Source organism: Oncorhynchus masou, chromosome 7 (genome assembly GCF_036934945.1).
Source record: "Oncorhynchus masou masou isolate Uvic2021 chromosome 7, UVic_Omas_1.1, whole genome shotgun sequence".
Classification (NCBI taxonomy): Eukaryota; Metazoa; Chordata; class Actinopteri; order Salmoniformes; family Salmonidae; genus Oncorhynchus; species Oncorhynchus masou.
Genome location: NC_088218.1, coordinates 12,671,989 through 12,684,030, shown reverse-complemented (window position 1 = coordinate 12,684,030; position 12,042 = coordinate 12,671,989). Strand labels below are relative to the sequence as shown.

Sequence of the window (12,042 nt, the reverse complement as noted above, 5' to 3'; positions counted from 1 at the left end):
GTCAGCAACAGATGTGGCTGAAATAGACAAATCCACAGATTTTAAGGGGTGTCCACATACTTTTGTACCTCCAGTGAATAGTGTATTTAATGGCTTACAATGCGTATTCTATTGGCTTACAACCCACTGTGCAAAAACAGGTTGAATCAACATTGTCTACAAGTCATTTAAACCAAAGAAAATACTGAAACAACTTGAAAAACTGCTTGGATTTACAAAAAGGGATTTTTTTTACCCAACTTTTAACCTAAATCCAATGACATGGTGACTATTTTTTATTGGTTCTCTCTCTTCATCACTCTCCCTCTCTCTCTCCCTCCCTCCCTCTCCATCTCACTCTCTCCCTTACTCTCTCTTTTCTCACATTCTTTCTTTCTCTCCATCTCCATCCCTCCTCTCAATCCCTCCATCTCTCACCCTCCCTAGCTCCCTCTCTCTCCCCCTTCTCTCTCTCCTTCTCTCATTCCTTCTCCCCTCAACGCCAGTGTTCTTTCATTTCCATCAGAGTCTTATTAATGTAATCTAATAACAACGATAAAGGCGCCACTTCCCTCAGTGCCTCCCTCACAAATCCTAACCAATTGTTCCAATCACTCCTCAGCACTGAGCCAATGTTCCATAGCCAGACATTCTTATTTCCCACAACATTAATGAACTCCATCATTTGAAAGCCTTTGACTCTCTCTCTCTGCCACTTGACTGCAGGTTGGGGGAGGAGCCTCGGTTCCAGCTCCTTGAAAATTAAAAGTATCAATCAAGGAGGAGATCAGTGGTTATGATGGCTCCCCTGAACATATACAGATGCTAACCAGAATGCATGAGTGCAATGTCATAATGAGCCCGGAAATCTCCGGTGCTGTCTTGTGGTCCTTCAAATCATACATTTGGATGCTTGTTGTGTCATTACTGGACATACAGTATTAAAAATACACATTATATTTGAATGATGTGCGTGTTAATGTAAGTCGCTCTGGATAAGAGCGTCTGCTAAATGACTTAAATGTAAATGTAAATGTAACAAAATGCAACTAATGCAGGACCATGACCTGCATCACATTGTGAATTGAAATGGATGAATCATTATAATCTGAAGAGCGTCAATATTGTCAAATCTCTATATCAATGACTGTGAGAAGCATTCAAGCCAGCTCAATATCTGACCACAGGGCCTTCCTTCCCACTGGGCACAGACGTCAATGAAATGTCTATTCCATGTTGATTCAACGTAATTTCATTGAAATGACTTGGAAACAACATTTATTCAACCAGTGTATGCCCAGCGGGTTAAGAAGCATGTCTTCTGCGACATTGTTGTTGTGTTTGAATCAACCCAAAGGAATTGAGTGAAAGCAGCAGGAGACGCATTGAAAATCGTTTCGTCCTGTGTCCCTTGAGCAACTTCATTTCTCTCCCTTGGTCCTGTATTGATGATAGGGTTTCAATATACACTTGGCATACATATTGACTGCACACGATATAGGCTCGCGAGAGCAAAATTGCATGTCCAGCCAAATAAAGTTAATTTGACAGTTTTGGTGCAGTAGGTCTGCTTGAGGCAGACACCTGTGTTGTAACCTACACATGCAGGGGTGTATTCACTAGGAACCAAACGGAAGCAAACGGAACCAAACGGGGAGGGACCTGACTGGATTTGTCCAATATAAACTATTGCTTTAGTCCAAACTGTTTGCAACGGTTTGGACTAATGATTACACCCCAGGTTAACGCTCTTCTCTTCAATCTGTCGACTCTTGGGAGCTGTCATTTCAGCACCACGGGTTAAACAGCACTTGAATGTTGCTTATGTCGACCTTGTCATCTTTTGTGGGGTCTGGGATGTGAGAGAATCCATGATCCTTTCACCGGCCCATATGCATTGACGGCACAGTGGCTAAAACCTAAAGGTTTAGTGGCCAATCCAAGATCCAAATCGTAATTTTCCTGAGCTATGTGTCTGTCACTTTCATTTCAAGGTGGAATTCACTGGTGACCTATTCGCACACTTCAAATTAACGAACAGATCAATGCCGCGCGCGTCTTCCAATGATTTGGAGATTTAGTTCACCATCTGCAGTTGAGGATGCACACACGCATCTTTCCAGCGCCACACAACTTTGCAACCAGCCGTTACGCCATAGTCTAAACATATACATATATATATATACATATATATATATATATATATATATATATATATATATATATATATATATATATATATATATATATATCAATCATGGACACACACAAGCATGCACTAACGCGAACGCACACACACATATTTGCACGCACACACGTTTATGATCAGAGACATGATCGTTTCACTCTTGCCATAAAATCTTTCTATTTTTCAGTGATAATGTGCCATTGCTGCAGTGCACATTTATTTTCACCGAGTAACAACTTTTAACAGATATAAATAACGTTCAAATCAATTACAGTAGGTTTATCAAGCAGCGAAATGTAGCCTATGCGCAATGAACATTACACGATTTCAAACATCCCCAAAGAGTGCTCTAGCGCCCAAAGCATACAAATCTATGCGTAACGAGCTTTAGAAACGAACATACCTTACAATGCGCATACACTGCTGCGAGGTGGAGCAGTCGCGGGACTAAAGGCACTGGTACTATGGAAGGGACTCATTCAAATTGCTACATATAACATTCAGGTTTCACAAAAAATCGGAATGTTTTTCATGGTAAGAAGGTGGAACAGCCTCCTGACCATAGAACCAATGTGTTGCATTGAGTACATTTAAATGTTTGAATCAAGAAACTTTACATCGCTGCACTGATAACAAAACATATTAACTTACCCACAAGCAGTTTCCAAAATGATCCTATTCCGCTGTCAGTTCCGACCATAAAAGCTCACCATCACAATGCCGGTGTAGGCTAATGCTAATAACACGCCTCGTCCCCTTATACAAAGGTCGTTGAACAATATGCCTAATATACAGATATCCCATTCACGCAAAAGCCAAATTGTCCACAGCGGGGTCTAGTCCAAAGAACATACGCATATCATCTGCTTTTTTCAGTGCCGAATAAAAAAAGGTGCAGAGGGTCAATTTGAAAATAACATTAAGACCGACGGCGGTGGGGAAATCTACTCTGATAGGAGAAAAAGGTTGACATATAATGAAGGAGAAAATCAAGCATTCCAGACTGCTGATCCTTGGTTATAAATAGTCCCCCAAACCTCTCCGCTGCGAAACACAATTTCTCCACCCAAAAAACTCGTGCGGTCCTCACAGGCTGCAGAACGGCAGAGAGCTATCTATAATGTAGGCTGCAGAACGGCAGAGAGCTATCTATAATGTAGGCTATATTTCACAAGTATTCTGTAATACCACATCCGATTAGGTTTTCCTTCAGCGTACCGCTATGCGAACACTCACAATCCGAGCTTGATGGATCCGTCCTCCAAATCCAAGAGCCCGCGCAGAGTCCTCGTGCACCAACAGACGCACCGGGGGAAAAATTCCGTGGATGGAGAAAACAGATGTGCATACAGTCCAAATATGAAACTATAAATACAGGTCTGAATACTATTTGCCTTGCAGTTAATTTGCATTTAGTGGTGCATTTCCAGACACCAGATTCATTCCCCTGCCCTCGCTAGACCGCAGTCACTATGTGAACCGGTCGGCAATGCAGTTCTCAAGTTTAAGGATAGACGTACTGCCGCCCAATGGAAAAAATGATCAGACTCACACTACCCAGACCAACCGTCCACTATTACTACATTTATCTATCTAGCCATCTTCGCATGGGCTAGTGGATCGCAAACTGTGGGACGCATGAGAGGTAGGTTGGGTAGTGCATCATCAGTTTTGTGCATCAAATGGAGTAGTGCATCATCAGTATCCCTCTTGTCATGTCTATTCTTGTGTACCTTAGAGCAGGGTTTCCCAGTCTCGTCCTGGGATGGGGGGGGTCCCAATGCTGGAAGGGGGTCCTGACTGAAAAAGTTTGGGAACCCATGGCATAGGTGAGAAATGTGCGTTTAGAGTTGGACATGCCCCAAAAAGTCAACACATAGCATATGGCCTCCTAATAGTGATATATGATTTTTCACACACAAATACGACGGGATGTCAACACAAGTTGAACAATATCAAATGATAACTTCACTGGGTGATACACTAGCCTGGTTTTATGTAGCCTGGTTTATAGCATTTAAATGGAATCCATGCATGTAATATCGCAGTGTTTACGTTTTACATACCTCAGACTGGTTTCATAGGCTAGACATAACATAGTAAATTTAAATCCGGAACACTCAAATTAGCATCTATGTCTAGCAACCCAAATGATGCGTGTTCGAATATCATCAAGGACAACTTTAGCATTTTAGCGATACAGAACTTTGCAACTACTTACTACTTTTAGCTACTCTGCAACTACTTAGCATGTTATCTAACCCTTACCCTAACCCTAACTTTAACCCTTTTAGCTTAACCCCTAGCCTAGCTAACGTTAGTGTTAGCCACCCCTAGCTAACGTTAGCCAAAACAAATTGTAATTCATAACATATCATACCTACTGCAAATTCATAACTTATTGCACAAATTGCAATTCGTAACATATTGTACATTGTACAAATTGCAATTCACAGAGGGACTGCATGTGTCCCCAAGTAACACAGAGGGACTGTATGTGTCCCCAAGTAACACAGATGGACTGTCTGTTTCCCCAAATAACACAGATGGACTGTATGTGTCCCCAAATAACACAAAGGGACTGCATGTGTCCCCAAGTAACACAGATGGACTGTATGTGTCCCCAAGTAACACAGATGGACTGTATGTGTCCCCAAATAACACAGAGGGACTGTATGTGTCCCCAAATAACACAAAGGGACTGCATGTGTCCCCAAGTAACACAGAGGGACTGTATGTGTCCCCAAGTAACACAGATGGACTGTATGTGTCCCTAAATAACACAAAGGGACTGCATGTGTCCCCAAGTAACACAGAGGGACTGTATGTGTCCCCAAGTAACACAGATGGACTGTCTGTTTCCCCAAATAACACAGATGGACTGTATGTGTCCCCAAATAACACAAAGGGACTGCATGTGTCCCCAAGTAACACAGATGGACTGTATGTGTCCCCAAGTAACACAGATGGACTGTATGTGTCCCCAAATAACACAGAGGGACTGTATGTGTCCCCAAATAACACAAAGGGACTGCATGTGTCCCCAAGTAACACAGAGGGACTGTATGTGTCCCCAAGTAACACAGATGGACTGTATGTGTCCCTAAATAACACAAAGGGACTGCATGTGACCGCAAGTAACACAGAGGGACTGTATGTGTCCCTAAGTAACACAGATGGACTGTATGTGTCCCCAAGTAACACAGATGGACTGTATGTGTCCCCAAATAACACAGAGGGACTGTATGTGTCCCCAAATAACACAAAGGGACTGCATGTGTCCCCAAGTAACACAGAGGGACTGTATGTGTCCCTAAATAACACAAAAGGGCTGCATGTGACCGCAAGTAACACAGAGGGACAGTATGTGTCCCTAAGTAACACAGATGGACTGTATGTGTCCACAAATAACACAGAGGGACTGCATGTGTCCCCAAATAACACAGAGGGACTGCATGTGTCCCCAAGTAACACAGAGGGACTGCATGTGTCCCCAAGTAACACAGAGGTACTGCATGTGTCCCCAAGTAACACAGATGAACTTCATGTGTCCCCAAGTAACACAGAGGGACTGTATGTGTCCCCAAATAACACAGAGAGACTGCATGTGTCCCAAAGTAACACAGAGGGACTGTATGTGTCCCCAAGTAACACAGATGGACTGTATGTGTCCCTAAATAACACAAAGGGACTGCATGTGACCGCAAGTAACACAGAGGGACTGTATGTGTCCCTAAATAACACAAAGGGACTGCATGTGACCGCAAGTAACACAGAGGGACTGCATGTGTCCCCAAGTAACACAGAGGGACTGTATGTGTCCCCAAGTAACACAGAGGAACTGTATGTGTCCCCAAGTAACACAGAGGGACTGCATGTGTCCCCAAGTAACACAGAGGAACTTCATGTGTCCCCAAGTAACACAGAGGGACTGCATGTGTCCCCAAGTAACACAGAGGGACTGCATGGGTCCCCAAGTAACACAGATGGAGTACATGTGTCCCCAAGTAACATCTGCAGTTATTTTCCTCCACTCTCCAGCTGAGCCTTACACTGAAATACATTGATACTGTCATGTTAAATCAGCTATCTCAATCCCTGGTGTTGAACCACCTGCCTGTCTGGTCGACAAGGTATTCATCCCAGTTCTCAAGGTATGTTCATACAGACTAAGAGGTTGATGGGAATGCAGACTTCCCTGTGAACCCAGCAGATGAGGTTCTGGCTGTGTCCCAAATGGCACTCCTTATATAGGGCACCACGTTTGACCAAAGCCCTATGGGCCCTGTTTGATTTCCCCAGGACTGGGCAACCCTGTCAAGGCCGTGGCCTCTGAGTCCCTGTCTCTGTGAGGTGAATTTCGATGAGGGGGCATTAAGAGAAAGAAAGGCCCCCACAGACAGAACCTCTGCACTGTGTGCTCTCTCTGTCATACAGGCCTGGCAGGGATCGTGACTTCTTCATGAATGGAGAGTGGACAAACACGGCTTTGAGGTCTTTTTTCTCTCTCCTTCTCCTAGTGTGGGGATAGCTGTGCAGGTTTGAGGCGGGTTGATACTTCTGGACAACGCAGGGTGAAAGGGGAAGAGGGTCTGTGTTGTGTGATTTCTGATGAGACAGGGGGCACATGGACTGGAATGAATACGAGTAACAGCAACTGTTTCTATATTCTAGATTGGGAATTCTGGTTTATATACTGCTAAAGTTCCCTTTTGCAAACGCTTATTAAACATTTGTTTTATCCCATTTTGCTCACTTTTCTATATTACCCTGAAATACAGTACTTCATATTTGTTGAATAGAATAATATGTATCGACAGTTCACATACGCAATCGTCCACAAACAGCATATTGACCTGAGGCTGCAGAAGCTGTCACACAGAGTTCATACATACAGAGAATAATGCACATTGTGAAGCTGCAATAACATCACTATGGTAACTACTGTACAGCAAGGTTCCGGGGGCTAGAGAACAGCTCTACACATCCTGCCTTCAGTGTTACAGGTTAACCGTGGAAAACCATCCCAGCAATAATTCATGATACAGTAAGGAACCACAAGCCCACTTTTTGTAAACCAGGTCTACTTGAGAAGACACAGATTTGTAAATGGATGCATCAACACCTACCCACCCACCCACCCACCCGCAAACACACACCCACCCACCCCGTAAGCACACACACACACACACACGACAGGAGCAGGGAATTCACAAGCCGGTTTATTTTACCCCCTAATTACAAGATTATTTCATCTGCGGGTCCAGGATTGCAGGGACGATCCAGCTACGTCCGCTCATTAGTTTGACACACACCTGTGCCAATACTGTGGCAATACTGTGGCAATACTAAACACATTACACAACGCAATGACATATCACCATCAACATCTTTCAGCTTCTGTAACACACACCTCAAATAACTGTTGTACTATATGATATGACACCATGTTATACCATATGACAGGATTGTTATATTTCAAAGCTGAGGAAGGAACTTCACTCATTGATTCTAGAGGAAGATATTGCAGCCAACATGGAACAGTGTGAATCCACAGAGAGCAGAGCACAATCTCTGGATGAGAGACAGAGAAGTTCTGGGCACAAATCAACCCAAACGTTCTGTCTGCGGCAGCGGGAGCTTCCGTTTGTAAGTCATGTCTTTTATGGAGGGACATACAAGGAGGAGTGTGGAGGGAGAGATAGAAACAGAGGGGTGTTGGGGGATTTAAAAAACACCCTGCTGGGTTCTCGCAGAGAAGGACCAGACAGCTGGGTCATGTTGTTACACACTCCGGAAAATGTCCAAGTGTCATGTCAGGCGACGGGGGCGTCTCTCTGGCCGTGGCTCAACTGGAGGGAGACATCCCACCACAGCTGCATTTCCTCATCAGTGGATGAAGATGTGTGTAGAGATGAAGCGATATGAAACGATGGTTGGTTCTCAATAGAATGCTAAGGGTTTCGCATCATTTAGTATATAGCAAAAGCACCAAGCAATGTACGGTAAAAACAATATATTCATCAATAATAATGATACTACATTGCTGCCTCCATGGGTGTCTAAATCTTGTTGAATAATTCAACAAAATTTGTTCCAGCTCATCATCACAATTTAACACTCTCCCACATTTCCGATCCTGAAACAGGTATCTGGCTAGCCTACCATTAGAGATGTCCTTCCGTGATATGGAGCAGAGGGAGCCCTGCATGGCAATACTAATCAGTTTAAGGGTTTTGACGCCGTTGTCAACATCATTAGCCAGTCTTATTCAGATCCCTTGCGTGTCGACTGAATTATACATCATGAGGTTCAGTCAAGGTATTCAGCGGTGCTGTCATGAAGATGACTCCCAGGGCCACGGAGGGACGTCACTCTGCCAACCTCTTGCCTTAATTGGCCCATTCCAGGAAGTCCCCATAGTACCTTTACATAATCTCTTCAGCATGTTGGAGGTGTGTAGCAACAGTGTAGCAGGCAGTGTAAGTGTCCAGATAGAATATTAATGGAGTAGAGTAGAAGAGGTATGATGTCTTGACGTCTCTGGGCGATTCCAGTGTTTAGCGTTCTTTCTCTCTTTGTTTTTCTTTTAAATCCCCCAACACCCCTCTGTTTCGATCTCTCCCTCCACTCTCCTAAGTGGCAGATAGCGACTTGGTTTAGCCTATCACAGGGTCTGGCCGATGCTTGATACGATAGTGTACGGTGAAGCGTCCTCTGAGCCACATCGTTGATGGTTTCATGTCTGTGAGATGTGCCGCTCTGGTAACCGTAGGTCAGCAATGCAATGGCACCGGTGAAAACATCATGCAGGCCCCTGATTCCATCAGATGACGACTGCGCTGTAGTTTTCGCTCCTCTGCCAGGTTTCACCCCATCTTCTCTGCACACTCTATTTAAATTCAGCTAACAGCTGCTATTTAAAAGGTTTACAAGCTGATTGATGGTGTCAGGGCCTGTTCTTTAAATGACATGTACAGGTAGTTTTCTTTAATTCCACATGCACTGAGCTACTGTAGTGTGCGCTTAAGCATAGCGGGCGCTGCTGTTTCTATGCTGCAGCAAATAGAGTAAAGCTGAATAATACAACCTGCATGTTATGAACTCTACATGCAACAGTACTGGTCAACAGGAGGAGGTTTCTTTATGACAGATGGTCATAAACCTATATGCATAATGATGCATTATACATGTACTAGTATGACACAGTCATAATGCAGTATAAGCATAGTTATAGACACACATAAAGACTCATACAGTCTCATAATCCCGTATACCAATAGTCCTAATGCATATAAGCATAGTTATAGACACACATAAAGACTCATACAGTCTCATAATCCCGTATACCAATAGTCCTAATGCATATACGCATAGTTATAGACACACATAAAGACTCATACAGTCTCATAATCCCGTATACCCTAATGCATATAAACATAGTTATAGACACACATATACCAATAGTCCTAATGCATATAAGCATAGTTATAGACACACATAAAGACTCATAATCCCGTATACCAATAGTCCTAATGCATTATAAGCATAGTTATAGACACACATAAAGACTCATACAGTCTCATAATCCCGTATACCAATAGTCCTAATGCATATAAGCATAATCCCGTATACCAATAGTCCTAATGCATATAAGTTATAGACACATAAAGTTATAGACACACATAAAGACTCTCATAATCCCGTATACCAATAGTCCTAATGCATATAAGCATAGTTATAGACACACATAAAGACTCATAAGTCTCATAATCCCGTATACCAATAGTCCTAATGCATATAAACATAGTTATAGACACACATAAAGACTCATACATCTCATAATCCCGTATACCAATAGTCCTAATGCATATAAGTTATAGACACACATAGTTATAGACACAATGCATAAAGACTCATAAAGACTCATAATCCCGTATACCAATAGTCCTAATGCATATAAGCATAGTTATAGACACACATAAAGACTCATAATCCCGTATACCAATAGTCCTAATGCATTATAATAGTTATAGACACACATAAAGACATAGTTCATAATCCCGACAATAGTCCTAATGCATAAATAGACACACATAAAGACATAATCCCGTAGTCTCATAATCCCGTATACCAATAGTCCTAATGCATATAAGCATAGTTATAGACACACATAAAGACTCATAATCCTAATGCATATAAACATAGTTATATAGACACATAAAGACTCATAAAGACGTATACCAATAGTCCCCGTAATGCCAATAGTCCTAATGCATATAAGCATAGTTATAGACACACATAAAGACTCATAATCCCGTATACCAATAGTCCTAATGCATATAAACATAGTTATAGACACACATAAAGACTCATAAAGACTCATAATCCCGTATACCAATAGTCCTAATGCATATAAGCATAGTTATAGACACACATAAAGACTCATAAAGACTCATAATCCCGTATACCAATAGTCCTAATGCATATAAGCATAGTTATAGACACACATAAAGACTCATAATCCCGTATACCAATAGTCCTAATGCATTATAAGCATAGTTATAGACTAAAAGACTGCAATAGTCCTAATGCATATAAGCATAGTTATAGACACACATAAAGACATAAAGACTCATAATCCCGTATACCAATAGTCCTAATGCATATAAGCATAGTTATAGACACACATAAAGACTCATACAGTCTCCTAATAATCCCATAGTTATACCAATAAAGTCCTAATGCATATAATGCATATTATAGACACACATAAAGACTCATAATCCCGTATACCAATAGTCCTAATGCATATAAGCATAGTTATAGACACACATAAAGTTATAGACAATGCATATAAGCATAGTTATAGACACACATAAAGACTCATAAAGTCTCATAATCCCGTATACCAATAGTCCTAATGCATATAAGCATAGTTATAGACACACATAAAGACTCATACAGTCTCATAATCCCGTATACCAATAGTCCTAATGCATATAAGCATAGTTATAGACACACATAAAGACTCATAATCCCGTATACCAATAGTCCTAATGCATTAAAGCATAGTTATAGACACACATAAAGACTCATAATCCCGTATACCAATAGTCCTAATGCATTATAAGTATAATCATAATGACTTATAATGCACAGCAACATAATGCTTCATAACTGCTGGTCACTTTTTTCTCGAGGATCATACAGCATTATAATGACCATCATCATATCCCGTATACCAATAGCCTAATGCATATAAGCATAGTTATAGACACACATAAAGACTCATAATCCCGTGATGCATTTCTATCATTTTTGTCAATGAGCAGAACGTCATTATTACTGCATCATAATCTTTGTTATGGTGTGTTATAGAGTGCTAGTAGTCCACTATAAAGTAATTGAGGGCTTTAGGAAAAGTAATGAAATGTGGGTTTGATTCCCGCTGGCACCATATATATATATATATATTTTTTTTTTTTTAATGCACTCGCTGTGCTGTAATAAGAGCTTCAGATAAATGCCATACATATTTGTCAGATATATTGTAACATTTTGTTCCACAGGACTTTGACTTTTTCTTTGAGGTGGAGGTAGTGGTGGAGGTAGAGGTGGAGGTGGGTGTAGGTGGGAGTAAAGGTGGAGGTAGAGGTGGAGGTGGTGGTAGAGGTGGAGGTGGTGGTAGAGGTGGAGATGGAAGTAGAGGTGGAGGTAGTGGTGGAGGTAGAGGTGGGAGTAGAGGTGGAGGTAGAGGTGGAGGTAGAGGTGGGAGTAGAGGTGGAGATAGAGGTGGAGGTAGAGGTGGGAGTAGAGGTGGAGGTAGTGGTAGAGGTAGATGTGGAGGTGGAGGTGGAGGGGGATTAGAGGTG

The 12,042-nt window shown here is 42.0% G+C and overlaps 1 protein-coding gene across 2 annotated transcripts in view; it reads right to left on the bottom strand.

The window, feature by feature from the left end:
• The window catches only part of LOC135543308 (interleukin-1 receptor accessory protein-like 1), a 538,127-nt gene that overhangs the window by 514,102 nt on the left and 11,983 nt on the right, over positions 1–12,042 (bottom strand). Inside the window, exon 1 of one of the 2 annotated variants that reach the window (XM_064970485.1) lies at positions 2,819–3,016. The exons of the other annotated variant lie outside the window; for it this stretch is intronic. The gene's annotated coding sequence lies outside the window, so the exon portion shown is untranslated. Of the gene's footprint in view, positions 1–2,818; positions 3,017–12,042 lie in introns of those variants that run through there. 2 annotated transcript variants of the gene reach the window in all.